Source organism: Hermetia illucens, chromosome 5, assembly GCF_905115235.1.
Source record: "Hermetia illucens chromosome 5, iHerIll2.2.curated.20191125, whole genome shotgun sequence".
NCBI lineage: Eukaryota > Metazoa > Arthropoda > Insecta > Diptera > Stratiomyidae > Hermetia > Hermetia illucens.
The window spans coordinates 63,721,760-63,737,690 of NC_051853.1; the positions used below are offsets into that span (position 1 = coordinate 63,721,760).

Here is a 15,931-nt window from a genome sequence, read left to right on the forward strand (position 1 = left end):
GTAAAGTTCATGAATGCCAGGAAGGACAAATCTACAAACATGGTGGGGTTCAGCTAAAAGAGTCAAGGACAGTCTATATCGAGCTTCACTTTTTCCTGGATAGATTGAAATTCAATCATATTAGGAAACTATAGAGCACCATCTTCCTTTTGTGAGCGAAAAACAATGATGCTCTTCGACTCACACAAAATAGATCAAATTGCAGCATCTTTAGGGCGCTTTTCCACAATACAACGCGGTAAATAGTACTTACAGTGGCGGAACCCCGTAAAGGGGCTTGAACTGGCAAAGCGACTACATTACAGACCCTACCTGTTAGTAGCTTCTCATACACCTCAAACGGAAAAAGCGGAAGAAAGCGAAATCAGTGAACAACGCGCACTTGATGCATGAAGAGATAAGACAATTTATGGATGAGAATATGCATTGTTGCGTCTTCAAATGCAACAATTCTTAGAGAAGTCAGTCATGAGGGGATTGAGTCTTCGATGGTTAGATGTGAAGGAAACCTAGTCACTCATTGATTGTAGCATATGTTGTTTTCTATAACACCTTAGTAATAGGTAGGTGAAATTAACCTGCAACATGCCAAAGTCTCCTTCTATATGCTGGCAGCGAGGCTGACAAACGTGCTAGACTACCCTATCAACGGGCTTTCCAAAGTATAAAAGGAGAGGAGTACTCTCCAAATTCTTACCATCTTATGTTACTTTGCTTATTATCATTTTCAAGGAGCGAGGATATATTTTAGAACAATAAGTCATTTCAATAAACAAAGGTCAAAACCGTGAGATCAACCCCTGACCGAGGGCTGTTCTTGAATGCGTCCCAGTATTGGGGCGACAGCAAGAAGGGCTCAAATACCTGTCGCATCATTCCACTCATGGGTTACGCTTTGTTGCTGATACTTAACTATCATCCCCATTTTCCATTCTCTTCTTCCCAAAAATTCCATATAAACAGGATTAGCAGCTCCGCAGAAACTGCAGGAATTGCAAGGAACAGCTCCTCAAGGTCGACAGTTTTGTTTTACTTGAGCCGTTGGTTCTAGCGGTAATGGAACACCTTTTGATGATTATCCGCGCAAATTTACGTGATTTGTCGCAGTATCGTAGTTCAAACCTATTTCATTCACCCTCTCTCACAGCGCCTATAAGAACGTTCTAATAGCGCCCATTACAATCTTTAGGCTTGTCGATCTGCTTACATATTCCTGGATTCAATTAAAACTTTAAATGAACTTTTGGGGGCCTACAACTTTACGTGGACAAAGAAAAAGGTACGGTCCAGTTTTCATCAATGTTATTCAGCAAGCTGTGCAGGACACCTAAGCTGCAGACAGAATAGGCAAGTAACGGCAAGTAATTATTAATTGAAAGTCCCATTCAAGACCGATGTCAAATTCCCCATATTGCGGACGTCCAAAACAGAACTCCCAAATCTACTTCTAACCGAAACATGGTTTATTTGGAAAACAAGAAATTCGGTATTTGAAGCTTGCTTGTTTTATCAGTCGGTCGAAGGGTAGTAGGTCCCAGGGTGAGAAGGTGAAATGGTACCCACAATGTAACATAAAACCTGCGAAACACCTACTGAACTAACATCAGCAGCTCTGCTGGTTTGGAACCCGATAACAAATTAAAAGGAAAATAAAAGTTACAATACCACAAAAAGGACATCGGATTGAATGGACTAAACAACGATGGACCCGCCAACGAAAACAGACAAACGATTTGCGTATTTTTTCATAAAACGTACGCTCCCTGTGCAGAACAGGAGCTGACAAGTTGATAAAGGGTTTTAACATAAGACAAATGTAACAGGGTAACATGAAATGCGCTGGAGCAAGACCGCTTTTCTGGAGAAGGGCCACTACGTCAGATATTATAGTCAAATCAGCCAAAAAATAAAACCTGGTGTAAACGAAAATATAAGTGAACGGCTGTTTGTTCTTCCCTGTGAGTTGGGGCTTCAAAATATACTCAAAGTTTTCCCTGGTTATCGCAAAATGCGACTGAATGGGATAGAAATTTGTGGGCTAGCAACCTCTCAACTTTGAAACATTACACTTAATCTGGCAGTGCTTCTAGCAATCAAATTGTTTGAAATAATTAAGACTTGCCTTTTTCTATTCACTAGCAATATTTATTAAGCTTGCAAAAACCGATATTTCAGGAACCACTTATTCCAATCAGATTGACCACTTCGCGATTGACAGTGGATTTAGAGGTTGTCTACTGGCTATGCATAACGAGAGGGGCGCTGACATCGGCCACGAAATGGATTACCATTTGTTGGTCACTTACGTTCGGTTGCGTGCTACGTCCGTCACTTCTCACAAGATTTGAGAGTTTGGATCCCCCAAGTTCAATATTGATCGATTCTATGATCCAGCTTTCGCTCGACAGTTAAAGAGCCATCTTGCTTATCGCACGACAAGATACACTCAGTAACCTAGTTAAGAATATCAATGAGCATTGGACCGCCGTCCCGTGATGTGGAGGTAAATACGAGGGGTACGATCCTCATTAAATCCACCCAATTACTGGCCTATGCTGACGATATCGACATCATAAGAAGAACGACCCGAGACGTACAAACTGCCTTCATCCAGGTCGAGCAGCGACGCGAGATTTTGGGCTGAACATGATGAAAACAAAACAAAATATACGTCAGGGCCAAAAACCAACCAATCAACGACATCAAATCGCACTGATCAAACGGGAGGAATAAAGATAGGAGACTACAACTTTGAGACCTTTGATAATTTCTCCTATCTAGGGTCGAAATTACAATCAATAACGGCTACGACGATTAAATCGGCGCACGGTTGTTGGTTGCCTGAATTGTACGTCATAACAAAAAGTAATCTGTTCTTGTGTTAGTCATGGAAACGGAAAATGCCACAGAACGCAATGATTTCAGAAGTATATACCGCAAAAAAAATTCGGAAAATGCGGATCCGGATTGTTCCTTCAAGAAGAAGAGAAATCATTTGGACCATCAATTCACTCAAACGGAGAAAGTTGTGGAAGTCCCCGAGCAACATGCGAGGAAACTCCTTAACAGCGGGAAAATCAAAATTGGATCGGTAGTATGCAAGGGAAGAATGCGGACGATGTTGTACTTTCGGCGCAGCTTAACGCTCTGGAAGACACCATTTCGGGCAAGAAGGGGTGAATCCTGGTAAGTGGTGACATTAATGGTAGCGTTCCAGCTGACACTGTCGTAAATTCAGTTATAAACCTAATAACGACTGTGTGTGACGCTTCCATGCCCGGAGGGGCCCTAGCCGTGACAAGCCTGCATACCGAAATGTTACACCTAGTCACTTACGCAGACGACGTTCCGGCACTTGTTGCCGGACGCACTGTTGAACAAACACAAAGCTGGCTTGGCATATTGATGCGACGGGTAAGCGGATGGATGACGGCTTATTGTTATGGTTTCTGCACTAGATTGGAAGATTTGATCTCCTGATTGTGTATTTTGCTATGGAGTGGCGAACGACGCCGAACACACCTTTGAAAGGTAGAACAGCTTTCGTCAGTAGCTTTATACAGGCGCAGGGGAGCATTCTATTGTTTCGTTTTGCGCATTATGTTCGGACTCTTCTTGTAGTGAAGAAGATGCAGCTGGACCGACGAAGGGACAGGACAGGATGGCAAGAGGTCTCTGAACTAACAACTCCCTTCTCCCCCCCCCTTATTTTTGAAAAGAATTCCCAGATTTAAACGCTTCAGGATCATTTTTCGATGACACAGAGGGGTGTTTATTTGGTAGTCCGACGGCGTACTGAGAGTCCAACACTCTGTGCGTAAATGCAAAAGATAACTTCGCGTTTAATTGGAGGAGCAGTCCCTATCCACGTGTTACTATCACTTTCCATATCATCCACAACAGATGGCACTTCACCTCCAATGCAATGGTAGAGCACGCTACACAGCACTTTTCACACTATTTTGCACGACGTCACCTACGCCACAGATAAACATACTTTTCAGGGGGGGCCCAGTGCTCATCAATATACTTGGAGGGATTTCTTTGAAGTTTGTGTGAATCGCTAATATAAAAGAAAGACGGGCGATGTTGAATTTGGGGGATGCTTTATTCCCCGAAAGCAAAGGCAATAGCAACACTCAAGTGAAGATAAACGACTATCAGAGGATGATCCCTTTCGAGCCTGGCACCTCTTTTTGTCACTCTCATCCAGAAGACAGCACCTGCTGCTGATGTCGATATGGTTGATTTGAGTAGACATTCACCGCTTGAAAATTGTGTCACAGAGAAAAAAAAAGGACGATGATTATTTCAGAAGTTAGCAAACCTTACACCATTGCTATTATAGTCACCCACACCATGTTTCGCCGCCACAAGTCCCAAGAAATTGTTATCAGAGCGCACCTCGGTATTCAGATCAACAGATCATGAAGGCTCGTCTCCTGAGTTGCATCCAGTTACTCAGAAGCAATCCTTTTCCGATAAATCCAAAATCTCCGATTGTGATACTCATTAAACTGGACGGAAATCTTGAAATTGAGTACATATGAGGGTAATGTAACTGAATTAAAGTATCATTAAAAATTAGATTAGAATAAAATACGAATGAGAAAAAAAGACTGCACTCCACAAAGGATTGAAATGTGAAGTATATTTTCAAAGCGACTACCATATTTCCGGAAACTAAAATGCTCAAATCGCGCTTATTATTTTTCCAATTCCACAAGCAACTCAGAATGGTCTACCCTCTTGTTATTAGGTTGTTACACATGAACTGGCCGATTTGACAATCAAGTGAAGTTAGTTGCGATTTTGCTGTATCAAGCCACCACCAGTTGGCGCTGTTGGTGTCGGATAATGAAGTATAAATACTCCCACATTTAATCAAGGAGACATTTCAGTTTTGGCCATCGTTGTGATAACAGTGAATAGAAAGCAAAAAAGGATGGAAAGAGCCAAGAACGTATACTTTTTCTGTATGAGTTCAAACTCGGTCATAAAGCAGCGGAGGCGACCAAAAACATTAACAGCGCACGGCGGTGGTTCGAAAAATTCCGGTCAGGCGACGTAAAACTTCAAAGTGACATCTAGGACCATCGATTGATAGCTAGTCGAATCCGACACACGTCAGTCTGTGAGAGACATTGCAGAGAAATTGGGAGTACACTATTCGACAGTCTCCCGGCACTTGCAACAACTTGGAAAGATGAAAAAACTCGACAAATGGGTTCCGCATGCCCGCATGCAAAACATGGCGCTTCGAAAGCAAATTTGCAGTTCTTTACTCTCCCGCAACAGAAGATCCCTTTTTGCACAGAATAGTGACATGTGATGAAAAGTGGATATTATACGACAATCGTCGCGGATCAGCACAATGTCTTGATGCTGATGAGCCACCGAAGCATATGCCCAAACCGAGCCTCCATCCGAAGAAGGTAATGGTGACTGTTTAGTGGTCTACAGCTGGAATTATCCACTATTCTTTTTTGACACCTGCACAGAAATACTGTGCCCAACTCGAGTAAATGCACCAAAAATTGAGTATTCAACGGCCGAGATTGGTCAACAGAGATGGTGTGATACTCCTTCACTACAATGCACGACCTCATGTTTCCAGAACAACGGTTCAAAACCAACCAACCAACCCGTTGTAAATCATAGCAACTAAATATTGAAGAGAAACAACTCAACTTGAAAATCGTCCGTTATAGATTTCAAATGACTTAAGAACATGAATTTTCGACAGAGACCCTTTTGCCAGATTTCCCAGATAAAGGAGCCAATCTATCGTGGAAATGCTCCAGTTCGACGAATCTTGTAAAGAAAAACTAATGAGCTACCGTAGTCTATTATCATTATCAAAACTGAATGACTTCATTCATCAGGGCAAATGTACTTGATCTAGGAGACCAGCCAACTATCGATTTGTTATACCATAGTCATGTAGTTCCTCTTCATCCACTAATGTATGTGCATACTTAAAATAGTGAAAATATCTTGAAATGCTTCTAATAGATAAAACATTCATTCAATTGTTCCACCCAAGCAATGCCGATAAAAATGATGAATGAGTGGAAATCGATTTGCTGCAATCTCTACATAGACACGGAATCAGTCATCCAAGCCGTAGTTCTGCTGTTATCACCAACTTCTGCTTGGAACACCGTTTACGTCAAATGCGGAAACTTCAATTAAATGAAGGATAATTGTGGGAACAAGTAAACTTGAAGTACGTACTGAGAACTTATTAAATGTAAATATTTTCAAATAAACGCATTCGAACTGATTATAAGTAATAACTCCCGCACTGGTGATGCGAAATCTAATGAAGAAATGGGGATATTCTTTCCTATGATTATTAATGAAGACACTTACATGTTTCCTTTACAGGATTTTTTGTGTAGTTTAAGATTCGCTAGACAATTTCGGATTTTCTGTGGTTTTCGATATTTTCCACCTCCACAAGTACACCAAATATTTGATTAAAAACTATGGCTCATTTTCCTTCTTTCAAGTATATATGCATATGCAAAAGAAAACACTACGCACTTAAGGCTGCTCACTTTATTGCCAAATTGTTCTAACGTTGGACGTATTGCGGTAAGATTTTAAAAAACGCACCCACTGTTAAGAAACGATCAAAGGGTTTACCAAACTACTTTGCTATTGCGATTGAATTCTATGCACGCGTACAATTCCGAGCACCCTGCAAGATCCAATTCCTCCGATCAACTCGAGGCTACTTCCAGCTTACTCGATACTCGACTGATAGACCAACATATCGAACCTCTAATAAATACCCCTTATCAGAGCTGATAAAACTGAACTAAGATCGATATTTACCGATTGATAGTACATAAAGGTATCGGAAAAGCCAACAGGTATGTGGCAGCGTTTATTATTGGTTTAGACTTTGCCAATCATTAGATACTTGGGCGGAACAAAGCTCTTTTAGGCCTAAGAGGGGAATATACATTTATCACTTATCAAAAATAAAATGGTGACTAACTCTTGAACCAACCAAGACGAAGGGGTAAATGTCTCCCTCATGAACCAAAAAAACTATTTTGCAGCCAAAGAAGTTTTAATAATTCATTTATATGAAACGAAACATTCATTAACAATTCATAACATAATTTATTATTTATTACAACTTTCCAACATTTAGCTACCTTTACCTTTATGCCGGAAATTGCATCAATTATTAACATAAGCATTTCAGGTTAAAATCGCCTATGCCCTCTGAGTTGGGACTCAAAATCTTCCCTGCTTGTCATAAGAGACGACTGAAAGGGATAGAAATTTGTAGGTTAGCAACCTCTAAATTTTGAAACTTTCTTGCTACCGAAACGTCAACAGCGCCGCACGTATTACATCCGGTGAGGTTCCGCTTATTCTGCATGAAATGGCAAGTCACCGTCACAGAAGAATAATTAGTTTAGCCATCAATGCACTAAAACGGAGTGAAGCCAGTTGGCTTGACGGTCTCCCCGCAAAATTATGTATCGCTGCTTCTGCAATTAGTTAGTTAACTAATCAGGGGCAAGTCGAGGAGCAAAGATGAGCCGAAGCAACAGCCCGGGAATCATCATCCCTGCATTGGAGAAGGAGCTAGTACGACCCCAAGCCAAGGCGTGACAGCATACTCCGAGAGCTGCTTGGCCAATGGGGAATATACAAACTCTGAATACCTTGGTGCCTTCAGTTTCAAATAACACCCTTACTCTGGTGGGCTAGCCAGGGCGGACATTCTTCCCGGACTCCTCCTGGGAACATGACATGGGCTCAAATAAAAAACTAAACAAGTCGAAATGTCGGAATGTGTTCATTCTGTATGAAAATGTTTCTATGCACATTTTTCCATTCGTATATACTTAAAAATGTTTTTTCAAACCGCTACTGCGCCAGGTTGCAGCAGTTTGCGGGATTCTCACCGGAACTAGTGTGAAGTATTACTTCGCAAGAAGGGCTCTGGTTTACACTAGCACTACTAAGTCACGCGTCCATTGCACTTTCCGGGCTCGTCCCAGTTCCTGCAGCTTTTCTTGTATCACAGTTACTATTACGCTCCAATTTCCTTCCGACATCAGTATCTCCTCCCCGGGTGTAGCGGCGCATTCAGCACAGTCTGGGTGATTGAACTTTCCATGCCTCCGCTCGACTAATCTCTCAATAGACAGGATCAGTGTATGACTCCAGCGGCCTTTTTCGGAATTATCCCGCCGTTGTTGCCATCCCCCGAAAAGCTCCTTCCTAGTGGCTTTCCGGAAGCCCGCAGTCACTTCGGCTGAGCTCGTTTTTCTTCTCTCGTGAAGAAAGCGTGTTTCATTCACCAGAAGATCCAATGGAATCATCCCCGCGATGACACATATTGCCTCAGCAGATGCTGTCCTATGTGCACTGCACACCCTCAACGCGATTGGCCGGTATGCCGAACTTACCCTCCCCTGCTTCACTGTGTTATCCAGTGCGCACGCCTAGACAAGAGCCGCGTATAGCAGGATGGATTTTACCAACCCTGCGATAAGGAGCAGGCGACTAGATTTTGGCACTCGATGGCAGAATCCAGGTGCTACTTGATGATTAACGTGGCATCGATCATTACTCCCAGGTATCTCATGAGCGATTTTGAAACGATCCCGTTATTACCAACCCGGATTTTGCCAGTATTAGTTTTCCTGCGATTCGTAATGAAGACTGCCTTCGTCTGATTTTCCGCCAGGTCCAGTTTCACCATTTGGAGCCAAGTTTTAATGATATGAACGGTTTCACTTCCATACAGTACCACATTTCGCAACTACTACTACCGCCAGGTCCAACTAATCAATGTTGTCTTCTTTGGCACGCGAAGCGCGAGCACTCTGTCATATATTATGTTTCGCGATCCAGTACGGATTCTTGAGAACACCTGCTGTCACAACATATTTCTTGGGCCCGTCGTCTGTCTCGTACCAAAGGAATCTTTTCTAGAGGTAACTGTCGATTATCCGAGCTAAATAACCAGGGACACTCGGAGTTCAGCCAGGGTGCCCTGAATCCAACCCCAGTTGATCGAGTTAAAGGCATTTCTCACATCGAGGGTCACCACAGTACGGCACTGCGGGACCAATGCCTCTCAAGGCAGGTCCACGAACGTTGCTATTACATCGACAGTAGATCAGCCTCTGCGAAACCCATACTGTCACTTCTATTGACCACCAGAGCTAGCTCAACAAACGGAAGCAGCCTGTTATATATCACCCTCTTCAACATCACCCCCCCCCCCCTATTCGGCACGAAGGGTCGCGCTTGATGGGAGATTTGGCAATTCCACACAGGCTGAATTAGGTGCTACCCGGAATACATGCATATGTCTACCCTCGAGTAATTAATACTGATATACAAATGACCAAAAAAAGCTTAAAAGGGAAAAAACAGTCCCAGTCAACTCCCCATCCATACGAGTTCATTTTGTTGTGGGTATTATCGGATTGATATATGAGGACGTCATACACTTCTTAGAATGAACTAAATTCACATAAAGTGAAAGACTTTCACCTTCTAAAACTTCGTTAACATGTAATAACTTTCCAGAATTATGTCCCATATTGTTCCTTATAAGAGTATCAAATTTTATACTTCTAGCATGAATCTAAGTGGGGTTTTCGGACAAGTTTCTAAAATATGGTAATATACTATTATTAACTTTATTTGAGTAGATATCGGGATGGGATGTATTCTGATGCCTAGCTTTTGCGTAGATGCACTATTGTGATTTTCCGATTGAATAGGCTCTGCGAACGGGACTATTTACACTTTTCAGGGCATACACTTTGAGCCATCACTCTCCCATCTTTTATGCCATATCATTAATAAGACCAGTTTAGAAAAGTAATAATGGAACCCCTTCATTTGAAACCCCACATGACCATATTAGGTGAAAACAATTTCTTACCCCCCTTTCACATGTATGGGTAGCCCCTCTAAATTTAACAAAAAATTCCACCACTTTCTATATGTAAAGGCATTCACATAATACATATTCTCACCAAATTTTATAACAATAGCTCCAGCAATTTTCGAATAATTCGGATATGACTGAAAGACAGTCAAGAGACAGTAACCGTCGAGGGCAGTACAGTATGTGACAGCCATACCATCGCTGGGATGAAAACAACCGCAGGGACCTAAAAAAGCGAAGCGGTAGACAGACTAGCGGTCACCGGAAACCGGCTATGAAGCGGAGGTCAACTGGAATCCTGCTCAAAAGCCAATTCCAGAAGATCATCCATATTCTGAGCAAGATTGCGACAAATAAGAAAGCCAGTACTGGAGAACAAGCTCTTCTAATGTCTACGCCTGCAAAACTGCAGTATCCCCTTGGGCGACAGTTATTAAGGAGGAGGAACCCCAGGCGAACAGCCAACCTTTCTTGCTCCCTATAAATGGAGAACACCTGGAGGTACTGAAAAAAGCAGACTGCAGCGGTTCCAAGTCAAGAACGCAAAGGTGAAAGTTTTCCGCTCCGCGAAACTAGACGACGTCCTAGTCGATGCCGCCAACGAGCTGTTGGAGAAAATGATTATCGATTGTCCGACGGGGACTGAAGAGTCTCCTACGCAAGCAAATCAGGCTGAGGGTAGCGCAGAAAACTCTGCAGCACTCGCCTCGGCTAACCCGTTTGTCTTCCTCCAGGTACTAGTACAGGAGCGCCCTAGTTCGACAGCGACCAAATCATCAAATGACTCCAAAGCAAATATTATAATTTATTCCACAACACAAGAGACGCTGATCGGGACAGACCTCTAATCTGAGTTCCAGCGACCTAACTGGAACAGGTGGGAAGGGGGAACGTGTATATTTCCTTCGGCTCACGACCGATCAGCTCCGCCAGGAGAATTGCAAAATTTAATGTCATTACAGTTAAGAAGGTCAACCTGTTAATAGGCTGCTACGCTAATGTAAGGAACACGCTTTCGGGCAGCTCGAAAAAAAACCAAAGAGGAGCAACGGGATGAAGGTGGTTTCGCATGCCGACGACTTTTTGATATTAGTGTCAGGGATGTTTCCATCCATTATAAGTGACATCATGGGAGGAGCGTTGTGAAAGCTGCGGACTCGGCATAAACCCACCCAAAATGGAACTGATAATATTCATCACCAAGCCAAAGGGACGTGAATTCCACCTACCACGGCTGAATGAACAAAGGTTAGTTCTTTTCTTCAATGTAAAGTATGTGGATCTAAAGTTAAATTGGAGATTAAGCATAGAACTGAGGGTTAAAAAGGCCTGTAAAACCTTCAATGCCTGCAAGAGAATCTTTGCAAAGAAATGGGGTATCCACCGAGGATGGTTCTCTGAATGTATGGTGCGTCCGATCCTAATGTACGGCTCTATTCTATGGTAGCACGGTTTGAGCAAAAAATACAATAGGACGAAACTTAATAGGATTCAAAAACCGCATGCGTTAAATACTCTCAATGGGCTCCTGCATCTCCTCCCACTAGACCTCCACATTGAATACGTTGTAACGTATAGTCCTTCAGACTACGTGAGTCCAGATACTAGACAACGAAGCTCTACGCCCATAGCAACACCCTACACGAGAAATCTGGGCATTCCTCACGGACTTTGCCACACGCAAGCTGAGCTTAATCAGAAACTTTGCTATAGACTTTCCAACCGGGGTAGAGGGGAAGACGGGCGGTATGTTGCAAGACTATGACAAAGTATTCTTCGAATACACATAGTGTCCCCCAGGTTTCGCCAGTGTATTCCAAACAAAAGCACTGGCGATACTAGAAGCCTGTCGATGACTGGGGCATGACCCGAGCCCAAAGCGTAACATAGCTATTCTCACCGACAGTCAAGCGGCCATTAAGGCCTTGTACTCAACGACGATATATTTCAGGCACAAACCCGTTGAACAGTCTGGACGGCATGCTCAAGATCACCTCTTCTGAGTTCCCGGTCATAGGGACATACAGTGGATTGAACAGGCTGACGGATTGGCCAGGCGGGCTCTGCTCCTGCCAATCCTTCGGTAGATACAGTCGCTGTTTCGCTGGTGGCAGACAAGGGCGGAATCTACTCACACTACTTAGCAGCCGCGGACCTGAAACGGCGAAGGCTCACCACCCTGTGCCAACTCAAGGAAGGTTTGGCCCGCTTATAGCAAAACCCAATCACGAGAGCTCTTGTGCCTGACGTGTGCAAATGCATACAAAATTACGGCGGTCTGCACGAGGCACTGGCAGTAGGCCAGTTTCCAATAGGAGATCATGCCGCGAGGCATACCCTACAATTCATATTGCCGAAGCTACGGAGAAGAGGGGGAAACCTTAAGGCACTTCCTTTGTGATTGCCCAGCTCTAGCTAGAGTGAGGCTACGGGCACTAGCAGAATTTTTTGGGAACATTAGTGAGATTTCTAACTGCAGGGTCAAAGGGCTGCTTCTCATCGTGAATACTACAGGCTAGCTCGCAAGATCTGAACCGACTGGACTCTACCTACTTTCTCTCATAACAGCAGTCACGGTGTTACGAGTTTGTGGCATCAAAAGGGTGTACCACAGCGCTGATTGGGCTCCTTGGAGCGACCAGTGATACCTAGCTTCCCAGCTACCTACCATGTTGGATGCTCTCACACGCTAGTGCTTCCTCCCAGACCGGTGCTGCGTAATATAGTGTTGAATGAACGACTCAGACCGCAACTAATCTACAGCTGTATCTTGACCCTTCAATGTTAGGCATCATCCGCGCTAACGAGACGCTGGTATTCGCTGCTTTTTCACAAGTACGTATAGTCCAGATGTCAGTCTTCGCGTCAGTCCTTTTTACAGAAGGTTACGCAAGGTCAAGCTGAACCATCTCCAGCCACGCTTTTATGGCGCTGATAGCTTCGTTAGCGTACTCTCCAATATCGTCAGGTTGTTTCGCGACGACAACGACAGCTAAATCATCCGTGAAACCGATTATTGAACCTTCCTTTGTCACGAGAAGGCAAGGACCCTGCACTAAGCCCTGGGTTACCCCTGCTGTGACTGTGTACTTCTTAGTTCCCTCATCCATATCGTACCAAAGTGTCCTTTCTAACAAGTAACTTTCGAGGAGCTTTGTCCAATCGCCAGAGGCACTTGTTTTAGCCAATGTGCTTTTTACCCGCTGGCACAATTGAACATATTTTTAGCGTCCATTGTAACCACGCCACAACATTTATTAGAAAACATCGCATCTCAAGCCAGCTTCAAAACCACGTCTACGGCATCGATCGTTCAGTCGCTCCACGTTCCAATATTCTATGATAAGGGGAAATCTATTGCAGATGAACCTTTCGAGCATCTTTCCCATCATGTCAATAAGGCAAAAAGGGCGACATGATGATGGATGTCCCGGTTGCTTATTGGATTTCGATAGTAAAACGAGTTTTTGCCTCTTTCAGCTAGCGGGAAAAACTACTTCTACCATTCTGCTATCGTCATGGTGGGGCATAGCAACTGTATATGTATATGTCAGCTATTTTTGCCCTGACGAAATTCCATTCTTGGATGGCTTGATTTCCACACGCCCATATTGACGCCTTGCCAGTTACATCTGTAGCCCAGGCACCACTCTCAACGATAAGGCTCGCTGATTATGGCCGCCCCGATTCTCTTCTCATAGATCTGTGTCTGTGAGAGTAGGTCTTGGGCTAACTCATAGTGATTGAGGTTGATTCTGGTCTGTCTGTCGCATCTATTATTCCAGAAAAGGTAACTCCCATTGATCCAAAATTTGGTGGAAAGGTGGGAACTGGAGACACCCTCGCATGCAGTAACATAGTTGAATGTTGAGTTTAAGGGAGGAAACCGCATTAGTAGGCCTTTTTCACGTAGTTTTTTTAGATATTTATTCAGTGGCAGTGACAAGCAACAACAGTACCAGTCTATATCAAGTTCATGGCTCAGCAGTCATACTGGTGGATACAAAACCTACCTAAAGCTGTACCAAACTAAGGAGTACGGCACCCGTGTTGAAACGCAACACCACGCTGAGACCCGAAGGTCTCTGTTCGCTCGAACGCAATCACAACCCCCATGAAGCTCCCACTAGGGGGCCAACCGCAAACAGCCGAGCTGAACGCAGATACAACAGGAATTCTCCTGAAGTATGTGAGTCCAGGGACTATCCCGGTTCCCATGGTACCAGTATACCCCAGGTAAGGTTTCGTGACCATTGCCATTTCAGATGAGTCCCAGTGCAGACTCAGGTCTGATCGCCTTAATTAGGCCTTTGAAGCATTCGCCTACTGCATCACGGCCGGCAAGCCAACGCGATACAGCGTATCCCGGTGCCACCATTATGGAGGTTCTCCTCGGCCACTTGGTTTTAGTTCAGCCGACAGGGTTGCCGCCCCGTCTTCCTTCCCACCACCTCTGAGCACCGCGTTCGGTAAGCAGGGCTTTTCAGCCAGGATCGCAGTTGTGTTCTGCACATCGTCGTTGATATTGGTTCCCATTTGTATTGTAGTGTTAGTACATCTGGCCGGGTTCGATATACAAATTTTCCAGCTTGGTGCCAAAACCAATCGTAGAAGGCGAAGATCACAACATTTTATAAATTTATTATTGTACTTATGTATTATGTACAAACAGGTTGCCTAGTTGCAGGAATTCTCACATACAGAAGTGCTATAAAAACACAACACACAATACATTGACAGTTGCGCAGAACGCTCTGCGGTCTTGACTCGACCTCAAACCGGATGGCTCATTTTTTATCCTGCTTTTTCTGACAAGTTTCACCTCCTGTGTGCAGTCTCATTGATCGGAATTCAACCAAATTTTAACATTTGCTCATCTTCCGAAGATCTTGTGGCAACTTTCTTGAAAAATTTAAGCCGAAATAAAAAAGTTATGTAACATTATTTCGATGAAAGTCGTAACAACAGTTCTCCAACTGTGGGACGCCTAGCGTCTCTAATTTTTATCTGAAGCCTAAGAATGAACCTGAATGTAAGTAAAAATAATTAAAATAAAAAACTTGGCAGTTGTTAAAAAAAAATTAATTTTCGCCTTTATTTTTTACCAATATTGGGAAAAAAAGTTTTATTTTTTTTATTACTTATTGAGTTATTACTTTTCGATTTAGATTGCGAAAAACATTTTCAGAAAAACGCGTCTCCTGGGCTTTCAAAACTGAGCCTGTACTCGATAATAGCTCAGTTCTACGCTCATAAAATCTAAAGGAACACGAATTTCGCTCTGAAATTTTTGCAGCGTATTCAAGAATAGCTAAGCTAACGACCTACGTAATAAAAAAAAGCGGATTCCGAAATCCTCCTAATGTGGTTTCCCCCATTAAGAGTGTGCACATTTTTCTTACCGAATATGGCCATGTAGGGTACCAAATGAAAAGTCTTGATGAGTAATTTCTAAAATTGATACTAGATCAATTATGATATTTGATGCAAAACAGGAAAATAATCATTTCTTTCACATTTAAATAAAGTTAATAGCAGTATGTTACCAGATTTATTATAAAAATATATTGTTAGAAAATTTCGTCGTTATGTAGGCTACGAAATCGTCCATCGTCATGTAGTGTGCCAAAAATTCTTCGGAGTATTCTTCTCTTGAACGCGGCCAAGAGTTCGCAATTTTTCTTACTAAGAACCCAAGTCTCCGAGGAATACGTGAGGACTGGCAAGATCATTGTCTTGTACAGTAAGAGCTTTGACCCACCATAGGGTCAAAACGTTTCGAGCGGAACAGTTTTTGTAAGCTGAAATAGGCTCTGTTTGCTGCCAACAACCGTGCACGGATTTCATCATCGTAGCTGTTATCGGTTGTGATTTTCGAAACTCGATAGGAGAAATTATCAACGGTCTCAAAGCTGTAGTCTCCTATCTTTATTCTTCCAGTCTGACCAGTACGGTTTGATATTGTTGGCCGGTTGGCTAACGTTGCCACCA

At 43.2% G+C, this 15,931-nt stretch overlaps 1 protein-coding gene across 1 annotated transcript in view; it reads right to left on the bottom strand.

Annotated features, from left to right (window-relative positions):
• The window catches only part of LOC119657412 (ATP-binding cassette sub-family A member 3-like), a 28,391-nt gene extending 21,635 nt beyond the window's left edge, over positions 1–6,756 (bottom strand). Inside the window, 1 exon segment of the mRNA XM_038064306.1 lies at positions 6,376–6,756. The gene's annotated coding sequence lies outside the window, so the exon portion shown is untranslated.
• Between the last annotated feature and the right edge of the window lie 9,175 nt (positions 6,757–15,931).